This window comes from Salmo trutta, chromosome 9 (genome assembly GCF_901001165.1).
Source record: "Salmo trutta chromosome 9, fSalTru1.1, whole genome shotgun sequence".
NCBI classification, from domain to species: domain Eukaryota; kingdom Metazoa; phylum Chordata; class Actinopteri; order Salmoniformes; family Salmonidae; genus Salmo; species Salmo trutta.
This window is the reverse complement of record NC_042965.1, coordinates 46383987-46400823: the sequence shown is the minus strand read 5'-3', so window position 1 is coordinate 46400823 and position 16837 is coordinate 46383987. Positions and strand designations below refer to the sequence as shown.

General features: G+C 45.6%; 1 protein-coding gene across 1 annotated transcript in view; it reads left to right on the top strand.

Annotated features, from left to right (window-relative positions):
* Positions 1-16837, top strand: part of LOC115200657 (AT-rich interactive domain-containing protein 3A) — a 209827-nt gene that overhangs the window by 63913 nt on the left and 129077 nt on the right. The window lies entirely within an intron of this gene.

Below are 16837 nucleotides of genomic sequence, written 5' to 3'. Positions count from 1 at the left end.
TACGGGTACTGCTGCTCCTCTCACATCTATACGGGTACTGCTGCCCCTCTCACATCTATACGGGTACTGCTGCCTCTCTCACATCTATACGGGTACTGCTGCCCCTCTCACATCTATACGGGTACTGCTGCCTCTCTCACATCTATACGGGTACTGCTGCCTCTCTCACATCTATACGGGTACTGCTGCCTCTCTCACATCTATACGGGTACTGCTGCCCCTCTCACATCTATACGGGTACTGCTGCCCCTCACATCTATACAACTACTGCTGCCTCTCACATCTATACGGGTACTGCTGCCCCTCTCACATCTATACGGGTACTGCTGCCCCTCTCACATCTATACGGGTACTGCTGCCCCTCTCACATCTATACGGGTACTGCTGCCCCTCTCACATCTATACAGGTACTGCTGCCTCTCTCACATCTATAAGGGTACTGCTGCCTCTCACATCTATACAGGTACTGCTGCCCCTCACATCTATACGGGTACTGCTGCCCCTCTCACATCTATACGGGTACTGCTGCCCCTCTCACATCTATACAACTACTGCTGCCCCTCACATCTATACAACTACTGCTGCCTCTCTCACAGCTATACAACTACTGCTGCCCCTCTCACATCTATACAACTACTGCTGCCCCTCTCACATCTATACAACTACTGCTGCTCCTCTAACATCTATACAACTACTGCTGCCCCTCTCACATCTATACAACTACTGCTGCTCCTCTAACATCTATACAACTACTGCTGCTCCTCTAACATCTATACAACTACTGCTGCCCCTCTCACATCTATACGGGTACTGCTGCCCCTCTCACATCTATACAACTACTGCTGCTCCTCTCACAGCTATACTGGTACTGCTGCCCCCCTCACATCTATACAACTACTGCTGCCCCTCACATCTATACAACTACTGCTGCCCCTCACATCTATACAACTACTGCTGCTCCTCTCACAGCTATACGGGTACTGCTGCCCCTCTCACATCTATACGGGTACTGCTGCCCTTCTTCCTCCGATTATTTCATCACTATTCCTTCCCAGGTTCTTATAATCTATATGGTTATCTTTTACATATATGAAGTTATGCTTATTAACATCTATATTGTCATCTATTAGATATATGAAGTTATTGCCTACATAGCCCAGGGTTATATAAAGTATCTAACAGTATTCACCCAGGGTGATATTCAGTGTCTAACAGTATCCATTCAGGGTAATATACAGTAGCTAACAGTATTCACCCAGGGTGATATTCAGTATCTAACAGTATTCACCCAGGGTTATATACAGTATCTAACAGTATCCACCCAGGGTTATATACACTATCTAACAGTATCCATTCAGGGTAATATACAGTATCTAACAGTATCCACCCAGGGTTATATACAGTATCTAACAGTATCCACCCAGGGTTATATACACTATCTAACAGTATCCACCCAGGGTTATATACACTATCTAACAGTATCCATTCAGGGTTATATACAGTATCTAACAGTATCCACCCAGGGTTATATACAGTATCTAATGATGTCTACCCAGGGTTATATTCAGTATCTAACAGTATCCACCCAGGGTTATATACAGTATCTATCAGTATCCACCCAGGGTTATATACACGATCTAACAGTATCCACCCAGGGTTATATACACTATCTAACAGTATCCACCCAGGGTTATATACACTATCTAACAGTATCCATTCAGGGTTATATACAGGGTTATATACACTATCTAACAGTATCCATTCAGGGTTATATACAGGGTTATATACACTATCTATCAGTATCCACCCAGGGTTATATACACGATCTAACAGTATCCACCCAGGGTTATATACACTATCTATCAGTATCCACCCAGGGTAATATACAGTATCTAACAGTATCCACCCAGGGTTATATACAGTATCTAATGATGTCTACCCAGGGTTATATTCAGTATCTAACAGTATCCACCCAGGGTTATATACACGATCTAACAGTATCCACCCAGGGTTATATACAGTATCTATCAGTATCCACCCAGGGTTATATACACTATCTAACAGTATCCACCCAGGGTTATATACACTATCTAACAGTATCCATTCAGGGTTATATACAGGGTTATATACACTATCTAACAGTATTCACCCAGGGTTATATACACTATCTAACAGTATTCACCCAGGGTTATATTCAGGGTTATATACAGTATCTAACAGTATCCACCCAAGGTATCTAAATTAGAACCACCTCCATTTTCACTCACTGTCCTATAAAGCAAACAATGCAAACTATTTGGTTTGAAGAGCAGTGCAGCTGCAAATCAAAGCTGAAATATCCACGGAGGCAAACAAACAAACAAACAAACAAACAAACAAACAAACTGACAACAGGAGGATGATGGACTGTCCCGATCTGGATGGAACAAACTGACAACAGGACGGCAGGTAGCCTAGTGGTTAGCGCGTTGGGCCAGTAACCAGCAGGTAGCCTAGTGGTTAGAGCGTTGGGCCAGTAACCAGCAGGTAGCCTAGTGGTTAGAGCGTTGGACTAGTAACCAGCAGGTAGCCTAGTGGTTAGCGCGTTGGGCCAGTAACCAGCAGGTAGCCTAGTGGTTAGAGCGTTGGGCCAGTAACCAGCAGCTAGCCTAGTGGTTAGAGCGTTGGGCCAGTAACCAGCAGGTAGCCTAGTGGTTAGAGCGTTGGGCCAGTAACCAGCAGCTAGCCTAGTGGTTAGAGCGTTGGGCCAGTAACCAGCAGGTAGCCTAGTGGTTAGAGCGTTGGGCCAGTAACCGCAAGGTTGCTAGATCGAATCCCCGAGCTGACAAGGTAAAAATCTGTCGTTCTGCCCCTGAACAAGGCAGTTAACCCCACTGTTCCTAAGCTGTCATTGTAAATAAGAATTTGTTCTTAACTGACTCTCCTGGTTAAATAAAGGTTAACTTAAAAAGAGAGGAGGAATAAGATTTTCCCTGTCTGGACAGATCAAACTGACAACAGGAAGATCAGATCAGGACAGAACAAACTGACAACAGGAAGAGGAAGATCAGGACAGAACAAACTGACAACAGGAAGAGGAAGATCAGGACAGAACAAACTGACAACAGGAAGAGGAAGGTCAGGACAGAACAAACTGACAACAGGTAGATCAGATCAGGACAGAACAAACTGACAACAGGAAGAGGAAGATCAGGACAGAACAAACTGACAACAGGAAGATCAGATCAGGACAGAACAAACTGACAAGAAGGGGTTGAAGTACTGCCCTGATCTGGATAGATAGACACATATTTTATTTATTTTGCTCCTTTGCACCATATTATTTATATTACAACTTTGAACTTTCTTTAAACTACAAATCTACCATTCCAGTGTTTTTCTTGCTATACTTTATTTACTTTGCCACCATGGCATTATTTTGCTTTTACCTCCCTTATCTCACATCATTTGCTCACATTGTATATAGACTTATTTTTCTACTGTATTATTGACTGTATGTTGTTTATTCCATGTGTAACTCTGTGTTGTTGTATGTTGTCGAACTGCTTTGCTTTATCTTGGCCAGGTCGCAATTGTAAATGAGAACTTGTTCTCAACTTGCCTACCTGGTTAAATAAAGGACTTGTTCTCAACTAGCCTACCTGGTTAAATAAATGACTTGTTCTCAACTTGCCTACCTGGTTAAATAAAGGAGAAATAAAATAAAATAAAAATAGATGGGGGCGGCAGGGTAGCCTAGCGGTAAGACAGGCAAGCAAGTAACAGGAGGGTTGCCAGTTTGAATCCCGGATACAGGAAAAATCTGTCTAGCAACTGGAGACAGACAGGCACTTAACTCCCCACTACAACAGCTCCACAGACTTCCTGTGTGGCAAGCCATCACACTTCACCCCCAAAATAACTGAATATGTGTCTTTCGGAGGGGTTGGGTTAAAAGTGGAAAGTCAAATTTCGGTTGGATGTTTTTTTCACGAAACCAAACTATCTCCGTAAACGCTAACTATCTAGGCAACTGTAATTCAACTGGCCACCTGCCGTCTTCATGGAGCTAGCATGCAGGCAGAAAGGCAGGGAGACAGGCAGGCAGACAGTGAGAAAGGCAGGGAGACAGGCAAGCAGACAGTGATAAAGGCAGTGCGACAGGCAGGCAGGCAGACAGACAGACAAACAGACAGACAGACAGACAGACAGACAGACAGACAGACAGACAGACAGACAGACAGACAGACAGACAGACAAGGAGCAAGGCAGGGAGACCAACAGACAGACAGGGAGGGAGAAAGGCAGGGAGACAGTGAGACAGACAGGAAGGCATGGAGACTGACAGAAAGACAGAAAGACAGGGAGACAGGGAGACAGACAGAAAGGCAAGGAGGCAGTGAGACAGGCAGGCAGGCAGAGAGGCAGCTAGGCAGGCTCTGTCTAATATGTGTTGGCTGGCCTATAAAAACAGAGGTATCATGGGAATGGCAGCCATTTGGAGCCTGGCTGTCAGGCCCCATAAAAGGGTAGCAAACAGAGGGCTGGCTTGTTGATACGCCAAAGACTCCAGCTCAGCTGAAACAGTTAATGAGGCCCCTCTCCTCCTTCATCCTTCCCACCTCTCCTACTCTCCCTCCCTCCATGGCCTCCACTTCCTCCTGGGGGAAAATCAACTGCATGGAGGGAGGGAGGGTGGGAAGGAGGGATGGAGGGGGGAGGGAAGGAGGGATGGAGGGGGAGGGATGGATAGAAGGAGGGGGAGGGAGGAAGGGGCTCTCTCTTTCACTATCTCTGTATTCTCTTTCTCTCTACTCAGTTTTCTTTCACTCCTTTTCCCCCTCTCTCTGTCCTCTCCCCTCTCTCTTTCTGTCACTCTCTGTCTCTTTCTCTCTCTTTCTGTCTCTCTCTTTCTGTCTCTCTCCTCTTTCTGTCTCTCTTCTCTCTCTCTCTGTCCTTCTCCTCGCTCTCTCTCTTTCCGTCCCTCTCTCCTCTCTTTTTCTGTCCTTCTCCTCTCTCCTCTCTCTCTCTCTCCCTCTCTCTCCCCTCTCTCTCCTCTCTCTACTCTCTTTGTTTGTTGGTGAATTAAATACTTTTCTTTTCATAGTCACGTCCTTTGCTTGGTTATTGTGTGTGTGTGTGTGTGTGTGTGTGTGTGTGTGTGTGTGTGTGTGTGTGTGTGTGTGTGTGTGTGTGTGTGTGTGTGTGTGTGTGTGTGTGTGTGTGTGTGTGTGTGTGTGTGTGTGTGTGTGTGTGTGTGTGTTTGCGTGTGTTTGCGTGTGTGTGTGTTTGCGTGTGGTTGCGTGTGTGCGTCCATGAGTCTAAGCGCTGTGTGAAGCCAGGGATCTCTCAGAGGGATACTGGACAGAGGTCTAGGTCTACAATGTTGTGTATTAGTTGGTAGTATAGTTGCTGTGCACTACCTACCTAGGACTCAGATAGTGCTTTGCATTATTCATTTGCTTAAGATGTAACGTAAACAAATGACTTCCATTGCCACTCCTCTCAATGACTCATCAACACATGATGTCACTCGTCGCTAAGTCATTGATACTAGATTTACATTTGAGTTAGACAGACAGACAGACAGACAGACAGACAGACAGACAGACAGACAGACAGACAGACAGACAGACAGACAGACAGACAGGGTTAGACAGACAGACAGACAGACAGACAGACAGACAGACAGACAGACAGACAGACAGACAGACAGACAGACAGACAGACAGACAGACAGACAGACAGGGTTAGACAGACAGACAGACAGGGTTAGACAGACAGACAGACAGGGTTAGACAGACAGACAGACAGACAGACAGACAGACAGACAGACAGACAGACAGACAGGGTTAGACAGACAGACAGACAGACAGGGTTAGACAGACAGACAGACAGACAGACAGACAGACAGACAGACAGACAGACAGACAGACAGACAGACAGACAGACAGACAGGGTTAGACAGACAGACAGACAGACAGACAGACAGACAGACAGACAGACAGACAGACAGACAGACAGACAGACAGACAGACAGACAGGGTTGTTTCTTTAACTCCACTGATGGTTCTTGTTAAACTAGAGAGTTTTCTAACTTTGCTGAATCTTTTATGTCAGGATGAGGCCGGTATGGACTATTTAACAAACTTGCTGTGAACAGATGTTTGCTGTATCAGTAGTTGTCAGAAAATGAGTACAAATTAAGAAGTTTTCTCCGTGAAAATGTTTGTTCTAGGAATGTGTTTCACTCCCAGATGACTGAGAGAACAGTACATATTTACAGGAGGTGAATGCACCAATTTGTAAGTCGCTCTGGATAAGAGCGTCTGCTAAATTACGTAAATGTAAATGTAAATATTCCACCAATGGGAACACTGCTGGATGTGTGTCTCTCTCTCTCTCTCACTGTGTCTCTTTCTCTCTCTTCTCTCTCTCTCTCTCTCTCTCTCTCTGCTTCCAACGATCTCTCACATTTACCTTGTCCTCCTCTTTTTCGCTCCTCTCCCTTGTCCCGTCCTGCTAGCTGTACCGTTTAGTGTGATGGGAGCAGAGGGGAGGGTCTGGCTGACAGATTGAAGGGTAGCCCAGGTCACAAGGGTTAAATTAAACAATCTACCCATTGACTTTCTGTCTCCTCCATCCTTCCATTTGTATCCTCGCTGGGGGGGCTGGATGTCAGGGGCCAGTTGCTGCCGCAGCTTGACTGAGAACAGTGACCCCCTCCCTGGGATGAACACGCTGGGACATAGACCCCCCCCCTCCCACCACCAGGGGTCCCACCCCCATTGTCACCCTGGTTGTTGGGAGAAGTTCCAGAGACAAAGGGCTAGGGGCAGGAACATGGAGGTGTCTAGGGGTCGTTCACCCCCTGTGTTATTGTCAACCATCGGGATACTTAAATAGATTGATCTATCTGCTTTTCATTGGGCTGGTTCTGCATTTAAGGTTTTTTTATCAGCGGCGCTATTGTGGTCGGAAGCTTGCCCTATTGTGGTCTGAAGCTTGCCCTATTGTGGTCTGAAGCTTGTCCTATTGTGGTCTGAAGCTTGCCCTATTGTGGTCTGAAGCTTGCCCTATTGTGGTCTGAAGCTTGCCCTATTGTGGTCTGAAGCTTGCCCTATTGTGGTCCGAAGCTTGCCCTATTGTGGTCTGAAGCTTGCCCTATTGTGGTCCGAAGCTTGCCCTCAGCCTTTTGAAGAGAGTAGTAGCTTGAGACTGTGTAGCTGTGTTCATCTTAATGTCCGATGTGCCCTTGAGCAAGGCACTGAACCCGAATCGCTCCTGTAAGTCACTCTGGGTAGGAGCTTCTGCTAAATTACTCCTCCACAGTCACAGAATGTATTTTAAGAGTATTTTGCTCAGGGTCTGGGGACTGTAAAACTGTGTTCTCAAGCTGGTATCCACTTCTCAACCTTTTCTACTGATTGAAGATGAGAATGTGATTCAAGCAAGCTTGGGATTCCTAAAATGAACTGTCTAGGACATTGGTTCAGTACCTCCAACAAGGTTAAGAACCACTGGTCTAGGACATTGGTTCAGTACCTCCAACAAGGTTAAGAACCACTGGTCTAGGACATTGGTTCAGTACCTCCAACAAGGTTAAGAACCACTGGTCTAGGACATTGTAGAGGATTATAGAAGATTGTACAGTTGACAAATATTCTACGTATTCACATTGCAAATTAGTTTTGTGGTCTAACTAGTTTAGACAACATGCGCCTCCTCTTCCTCCTCCTCATGCTCCTCCTCCTCATGCTCCTCCTCCTCATGCTACTCCTCTTCCTCCACTTCCTCCTCTTCCTCCTCTTCATGCTCCTCCTCTTCCTCCTCCTCTTCCTCTTCATGCTCCTCCTCCTCCTCCTCCTCCTCCTCGTCCTTCTCCTCCACTTCCTCCTCATCGTCCTCCTCTTCCTCCTCCTCTTCCTCCTCCTCCTCGTCCTCCTCCTCTTCCACTTCATGCTCCTCCTCCTCCTCTTCCTCTTCATGCTCCTCCTCCTCATGCTCCTCCTCCTCCTCCTCCTCCTCCTCTTTGTGCTTCTCCTCCTCCTCCTCCTCCTTGTCCTTCTCCTCCTCTTCCTCCTCGTTCTCCTCCTCTTCCTCCTCCTCTTCCTTCTCGTCCTCCTCCTCGTCCTCCTCCTCTTTCTCCTCGTCCTCCTCCTCTTTCTCCTCGTCCCCCTCCTCTTCCTCCTCCTCTTCTTCCTCTTTCTCCTCGTCCTCCTCCTCTTCCTCCTCGTCCTCCACCTCTTCCTCCTCCTCCTCCTCCTCTTCCTCCTCGTCCTCCACCTCTTCCTCCTCGTCCTCCTCCTCGTCCTCCTCCTCTTTCTCCTCCTCATGCTCCTCCTCCACTTCCTCTTCCTCCTCTTCCTGGTTTTAAATCGCCTGTATTTGGTACCTCCTGGATGATGGCGGCATGGTGTCAGGTCCTTAATAAAAACAAGAATCACAGAGTCTGACCGACTGGACTGTTCCAACTTCAGACCAGACCAGGCCACATCCCCCCTCAGAATTGCCCAAATGAGCTGTTCCACTCAGGTTAGGCATCAAAGAGCCTCTGCCCCTCCCTCCCTCCCTCCCTCCCTCCCTCCCTCCCTCCCTCCCTCCCTGTAGCATGCAGCAGGCGGAGAGAGAGGGAGAGGTAGAGCCATATGGAGCCTTGAGGCATGATACACGATAGACATAAAGACTAGGGCTTCTGCTAGCATGTTGTGTTGCTACCATGTTGTTGTTATGTTGTGTTGCTACCATGCTGTGTTGTCATGTGTTGCTGTCTTGCTATGTTGTTGTCTTAGGTCTTCCTTTATGTAGTGTTGTGTTGTGTCTCTTGTTGTGATGTGTGTTTTTGACCTTTATTTATATTGTATTTATTTATTTATTTTAATCCCAGGCCCCCGTCCCCACAGGAGGTATTTTGGTAGGCCGTCATCGTAAATAAGATTTTGTTCTTAACTGACTTACCTAGTTAAATAAAGGTTAAATAAAATAAATCAAAATACATTCTAATGAGTGTTGAAATAACTACAATATGATAGATGTAAGTACCAGGCCTCCTTAGGTACCAGGGCCGGGGCCTCCCTAGGTACCAGGCCTCCCTAGGTACCAGGGCCGGGGCCTCCCTATGTACCAGGGCTGGGGCCTCCCTAGGTACCAGCCTCCCTAGGTACCAGGGCCGGGGCCTCCCTAGGTACCAGCCTCCCTAGGTACCAGCCTCCCTAGGTACCAGGGCCGGGGCCTCCCTAGGTTCCAGCCTCCCTAGGTACCAGGGCCGGGGCCTCCCTAGGTACCAGGGCCGGGGCCTCCCTAGGTACCAGGGCCGGGCCTCCCTAGGTACCAGGGCCGGGCCTCCCTAGGTACCAGGGCCGGGCCTCCCTAGGTACCAGGGTCGGGGCCTCACTAGGTACCAGCCTCCCTAGGTACCAGGGCCGGGGCCTCCCTAGGTACCAGGGCCGGGGCCTCCCTAGGTACCAGCCTCCCTAGGTACCAGGGCCGGGCCTCCCTAGGTACCAGCCTCCCTAGGTACCAGCCTCCCTAGGTACCAGGGCCGGGGCCTCCCTAGGTACCAGCCTCCCTAGGTACCAGGGCCGGGGCCTCCCTAGGTACCAGCCTCCCTAGGTACCAGCCTCCCTAGGTACCAGGGCCGGGGCCTCCCTAGGTACCAGCCTCCCTAGGTACCAGGGCTGGGGCCTCCCTAGGTACCAGGGCCGGGGCCTCCCTCCTTCCACAGCTGCCTCCATTTTTCTAGTTGATGGTTTGTTTGTGAGTACAGTTGTAGCAAACCAGGTCTCTACCATGAAAACCCTTCCAACCAATCACCTCTCCACCATGAAAGTTAGGGTTAGGGTTAGGGGAAGTTCACAGCTTAAATACAGTACTGTAATACTTTATGTTAGTGTGAAACGCTTGTAGTCTTCAACCTACTAAATGCAATTCTGTACGTTCTAATCTTTATGGTATATCAATGTGTACCTGCCAGACAGTTTTATAAGGTCCGTGTTCTAGTCAGCTTGTTGTCATGACCTTCGGAATGTTTACGTATAGCATATACACTATATGTTATAGTTAAACATTCCATTTGCTCTGATTGGCTCGTGTGCTCTGATTGGCATATCTTTGTTTAAGGATACACTGTCACGGGACATAAAAAGAGGATCATTGATATGACGATTAGTTAGAGATTACTGAGAGAACAGTACATATTTACAGTGCGTGTGTGTGTGTGTGTGTGTGTGCGTGCGTGCGTGCGTGCGTGCGTGCGTGTGTGTGTGTGTGTGTGTGTGTGCGTGCGTGCGTGTGCGTGCGTGTGTGTGTGTAGCCTATTTCAGACTGGAAGCTGGGTGAAACGGTCAAGACAATAGTAGCAACATAAAAACTGACCTCCCCCTTCAAAGAAACGGGTAGAGGACTGGGGAGGCCGTTTTTGGGGAGGCCGTTTTTGGGGAGGCCTCTGCAGATGTCCAGGAGAGTTTCCTGTAGCTCTAACGAAGGGTGTGTTTATAACCTATTTCAGACTGGAAGCTGGGTTAATTTTTAAAATTTATTTCACCTTTATTTAACCAGGTAGGACAGTTGAGAACAAGTTCTTAATTACAACTGTGACCTGGCCAAGATAAAGCAAAACAGTGCGACAAAAACAACAACACAGAGTTACACATGGGATAAACAAACGTACAGTCAATAACACAATAGATAAATCTATATACAGTGTGTGCAAATGGAGTAAGGAGGTAAGGCAATAAATAGGCCAATAGTGGCGAAGTAATTACAATTTAACAAATTAACACTGGAGTGATAGATGTGCAGATGATGATGTGCAAGTAGAAATACTGGTGTGCAAAAGAGCAGAAAAACAAAAAACAAATATGGGAATGAGGTAGGTAGTTGGTTGGATGGGCTATTTACAGATGGGTTGTGTACAGCTGCAGTGATCGGTAAACTGCTCTGACAGCTGACGCTTAAAGTTAGTGAGGGAGATGTAAGTCTCCAACTTCAGTGATTTTTGCAATTTGTTCCAGTCTTTGGCAGCAGAGAACTGGAAGGAAAGGCGGCCAAAGGAGGTGTTGGGTTTGGGGATGAGCAGTGAGATATACCTGCTGGAGCGCGTGCTACGGGTGGGTATTGTTATGGTGACCAGTGAGTTTGAGATAAGGAGGGACTTTACCTAGCAAAGAATTATAGATGACCTGGAGCCAGTGGGTTTGGCGACGAATATGTAGCGAGGGCCAGCCAGCATACAGGTCGCAGTTTGCTGAGTAGAGTATTGGAGGCTATTTTTGTAAATTACATCGCCGAAGTCAAGGATCGGTAAGATAGTCAGTCAGATTTACAAGGGTATGTTTGGCAATGTGAGTGAAGGAGGCTTTGTTGCGAAGTAGGAAGCCAATTCTAGATTTAACTTTGGATTGGAGATGCTTAATGTGAGTCTGGAAGGAGAGTTTACAGTCTAACCAGACACCCAGGTATTTGTAGTTGTCCACATATTCTAAGTCAGAACCGTCCAGAGTAGTGACGCTGGTCGGGCGGGCAGGTGCGGGCAGGTGCGGGCAGCGATTGGTTGAAGAGCATGCATTTAATTTTACTAGCATTTAAGAGCAGTTGGAGGCCACGGAAGGAGAGTTGTATGGCGTTGAAGCTCATTTGGAGGTTAGTTAACACAGTGTCCAAAGAAGGGCCAGATGTATACAGAATGGTGTTGTCTGCGTAGAGGTGGATCAAGGAATCACCAGCAGCAAGAGCGACATATTTGATATATACAGAGAAAAGAGTTGGTTCGAGAATTGAACCCTGTGGCACCCCCATAGACACTGGCAGAGGTCTGGACAACAGGCCCTCCGATTTGACACACTGAACTTTATCTGAGAAGTAGTTAGTGAACCAGGCGAGGCAGTCATTAGAGAAACCAAGGCTGTTGAGTCTGCCGATAAGAATACGGTGATTGTCAGAGTCGAAAGCCTTGGTCAGGTCGATGAATACGGCTGTACAGTACTGTCTTTTATCGATGGCGGTTATGATATCGTTTAGTAGCTTGAGTGTAGCTGAGGTGCACCCATGACCAGCTCGGAAACCAGATTGCATAGCGGAGAAGAAACGGTGAGATTCGAAATGGTCGGTGATCTGTTAACTTGGCTTTCGAAGACGTAGAGAAATGCTTATTGAAATTCTCGATTATTGTGGATTTATCGGAGGTGACAGAGTTTTCTATCCTCAGTGCAGTGGGCAGCTGGGAGGAGGTGTTCTTATTATACATGGACTTTACAGTGTTCCAGAACTTTTTGGAGTTAGAGCTACAGGATTCAAATTTCTGTTTGAAAAAGTTAGCCTTTGCTTTCCTAACTGACTGGGTGTATTGGTTCCTGACTTCCCTGAAAAGTTGCATATCGCGGGGACTATTCGAAGCTAATGCAATACGCCACAGGGTGTTTTTGTGCTGTTCAAGGGTAGTCAGGTCTGGAGTGAACCAAGGGCTATATCTGTTCTTAGTTCTAAAAAGCGGTCAAGACAGTAGTCGCAGGGTGTGTGTGTGTGTGTGTGTGTGTGTGTGTGTGTGTGTGTGTGTGTGTGTGTGTGTGTGTGTGTGTGTGTGTGTGTGTGTGTGTGTGTGTGTGTGTACAGCCTATTTCAGACTGGAAGCTGGGTGAAGTGGTCAAGCCAGTAGTCACAGAGTGTGTATGTCCAGAGAGCAGAGAGAAGCAGCTCTAACAGAGGTTAGCAGAGAGCAGAGAGAAGCAGCTCTAACAGAGGTTAGCAGAGAGAAGCAGAGAGAAGCAGCTCTAACAGAGGTTAGCAGAGAGCAGAGAGAAGCAGCTCTAACAGAGGTTAGCAGAGAGCAGAGAGAAGCAGCCGTATAGTGGTAGTGGTGGTGGTGGTGGTGTGGTGGGGCCTCAAGTCCCAGACTGGGAGTAAATTACTGGGCCTGGCATTCCTGCACTGACAGATGACAGAGTCTACTTCCCAAATGGCAGCCTATTCCCTATATGTATATATATAGTTCACCACTTTTGACCAGGGCTCATATAGCTCATAGGAGATAGGTTACCATTTGGGACGCAGACAGAGGCCTATCGACTAGTTTTCTTCTTCTTCTTCAACTCCACACTGCAGCAGCAGCAGCAGCACAAGACATTATGTCTCTCTACTCCTGATAAGGCTGTTTCCTGCTATTCCTATAAACACAAGTGGTATAGAGTTTAAAGGGAAAGCAGTCTGTGTGTGTGTGTGTGTGCGGAGGGAGGGAGGGAGGGAAGGAGAGTGGAGGGGTTTTCTCTACACTGACCCTGAAATTAGAACATACCAAAGCCTTTCTAGAGTATAGCTGTGTTACCCAACCTGGTCTCAGAGCATGTTGTATGAATCTGTACCTAAATCTGAGACATTCCATTTAGTATGATATGTTGTTACCTTTTTGTATGATTTGTAATAATTTGTGGATGTCCATCATTCATTTTGTACGATATGTTATGAATTACAATTCGTATGATATATTACAACTTTTGTAAAATGTACAATATGTTACAAATTTGATAAACGTACAATATGTTACGAATTTGCAAAACGTATGATTTGTTGTGGCTAACGTTAGCAAGCTTAGGGGTTAGGGTTAGCTAAATGGGTTATGGTTAGTGTTAGGGTTAGGGGAAGGGTTAGCTAAATGGGTTATGGCTAGTGTTATGGTTAGGGGAAGTGTTATGGTTAGGGGAAGTGTTAGGGGAAGTGTTATGGTTATGGCTAGTGTTATGGTTATGGCTAGTGTTATGGTTAGGGGAAGTGTTATGGTTATGGCTAGTGTTATGGTTATGGCTAGTGTTATGGTTAGGGGAAGTGTTAGGGGAAGTGTTATGGTTATGGCTAGTGTCATGGTTAGGGGAAGTGTTAGGGGAAGTGTTATGGTTATGGCTAGTGTCATGGTTAGGGGAAGTGTTAGGGGAAGTGTTAGGGGAAGTGTTAGGGGAAGTGTTATGTTTAGGGGAAGTGTTAAGGGAAGTGTTATGGTTAGGGGAAGTGTTATGGTTAGGGGAAGTGTTATGTTAGGGGAAGTGTTATGTTAGGGGAAGTGTTATCGTTAGGGGAAGTGTTATGTTAGGGGAAGTGTTAGGGGAAGTGTTATGGTTATGGCTAGTGTTATGGTTAGGGGAAGTGTTATGGTTAGGGGAAGTGTTATGGTTAGGGGAAGTGTTATGTTAGGGGAAGTGTTATGGTTAGGGGAAGTGTTATGTTAGGGGAAGTGTTATGTTAGGGGAAGTGTTAGGGGAAGTGTTATGGTTATGGCTAGTGTTATGGTTAGGGGAAGTGTTATGGTTAGGGGAAGTGTTATGGTTAGGGGAAGTGTTATGTTAGGGGAAGTGTTATGTTAGGGGAAGTGTTAGGGGAAGTGTTATGGTTATGGCTAGTGTTATGGTAAGGGGAAGTGTTATGGTTAGGGGAAGTGTTAAGGGAAGTGTCATGGTTAGGGGAAGTGTTAGGGGAAGTGTTATGGTTAGGGGAAGTGTTATGGTTAGGGGAAGTGTTAAGGGAAGTGTCATGGTTAGGGGAAGTGTTAGGGGAAGTGTTATGGTTAGGGGAAGTGTTATGGTTAGGGGAAGTGTTAAGGGAAGTGTCATGGTTAGGGGAAGTGTTAGGGGAAGTGTTATGGTTAGGGGAAGGGTTAAGGGAAGTGTTATGTTCAGGGAAGTGTTATGTTAGGGGAAGGGTTAAGGGAAGTGTTATGGTTAGGGGAAGGGTTAAGGGAAGTGTTATCTACCATGATAAAGTAGTTGCAGTAGATCAAAAGTAGTAAGTAGTTGAAAAGTTGCTAATTACCTAAAATGCTAAAGTTGTCCGTTATGAGATTTGAACTCACAACGTTTGGGTTTTTGCCTTAAGTAACCTTCTGTCTTTTTAAAATGTTTTTTTTATTTTTTATTATTATTTATTGAATATTCTAAACATACAATATACTTGCAGTGAAGCTGCTCAACAACTACATCCTACCAGTCATCCAACAGATTCCCATTCAGAGCGACACACAGAAGCATCCAGGGTCAATGCCCTGCTCAAGGGCACGTCGACAGATCTCCCACCAGGCCAAAAAATGTGAACCCGAACCCTCCAAGATCCCCCCCACAGTTCCCCAATAGCTGTCCATCAACCATTCGAGACCCCTCCCACAGCCCCCCAGGAAGAAAAAAGAATAAAAAATACAATTCATTCCATTCCCCACCACCAAGAACCCCCCAATGCACCAACAACCAAGAGAATGAACTAAAGAGAAAAAAGGAAAAGACAGAAGAAAACAGCAAACAACAATGCAAAAAAACCAAACAAATAATAATAAATGTAAAACTAAGGACATCAAGGACAACTAAAATCATAACAGCAATGCCAACTGTATATGTTTGTGTGCATGTCTGGCATTATGACATGTATGTGTGTGTTCTTGTATGTGTTTATTTGAATGAGAGTGTGTGTATATGCATGTGTACAAACACTTGCATTGCATCAGCCTCAGGCAAACCGGCATTAGTTGTAAAAACACTGCCACTTAGTGTCATTCAAATGTACTTTTTATTATCTTTGACCATCATTCTATCTCTCACACAGCAACTCCACTCCCACTTGTCTCCAATTCCACATACCAACCCTCAGCTTCCCTCAGCCCACCCCATCTATCTCTGCTGGCCACCCACTTCGGGTTTCTACGCAACACATATCTTTCAACTATGCTGTGATGTTTAATGTACAATTTCAATCTATCTAATCAAATAGAATCCAGAGATTGCGAGTTGAAGATAAATACTTTTTACTAAGAGTATTAGTATATTAGTAATTGACTGACCCGGTCTCTCCAGATCTCCTAACAGTACTATTTCTAGGGTCAATTTTAGATCAATGCTATGCATTTTCAGCCATTCCTGAACCTGAGACCAGATTCTATTGATTCTGTATCCCCACAACAAAATCTGCAGAGCTTCGATGATTTTATGCCCCAAATATTCAACATTTTGTTGGTGGCAAGAATTCTATATAATAATTTTAGCTGAAAAGCACGAAGTCTTTAATCTTGCGTTGTTTTATATATCAACTCGTACCATGGAATTGGTACATCAAAAATCTCTTCCCAACTATTTTGCAATCTGTATGGCATGGTTGTCAACATCCTGGTCCACAAATGAAACTGGTATACTTTCCTATTTATGATATTTTTAATCCTCCTCCAGTTTCGATCCTTTATATTGGGCAGACAGACCAGATCCCTACCTCCTCCTGCTGCCACCCGCCTCCTCCGTGTTTGGGGCAATGCTGTAATCAATTGGTTATACTCTTGGATTGAGCAGACCTTTCCGTACAATTCTGATAACTCCATGAAGGACATAACTCTACCATTACAATTTACAATATCATTTAAGAACACAATACCCTTTTCAAACATCTTTCCCATAAATACAGGTATTTTATCAACCAGCACATTTGAGTTCAGCCATAATATTTGGGTTAATATTTGTTCTATTTTTTCAGGGGGATGAAATTGAAATTGTAGCCAGCTCTGCAATGTTTGTTTGAAAAAGAGAGATACTTTGAAAAAAGTATCATTTTCAATTTATAGAAAATGAGACATGGCAATCTGCACAAAGGCAAAAAGGCCATTTTTAAACAATGGATGAGCTTTAATTAGTAATCTACTTTTCAAATAAAACTGTTGAATGAGTGAAGCTTTTAGAGAGAGGTTTAATGCTTTTATATTTAATAATCTCAACTCACCCAATTCATATTCATTATATAGATAGGCACGTTTTATTTGGTCTGGTTTAGCATTCCAGAAAAAACAAAATATTTTTTGCTCATATGATTTGAAAAAATGAATCATCAGGAGTAGGCAGCGCCATAA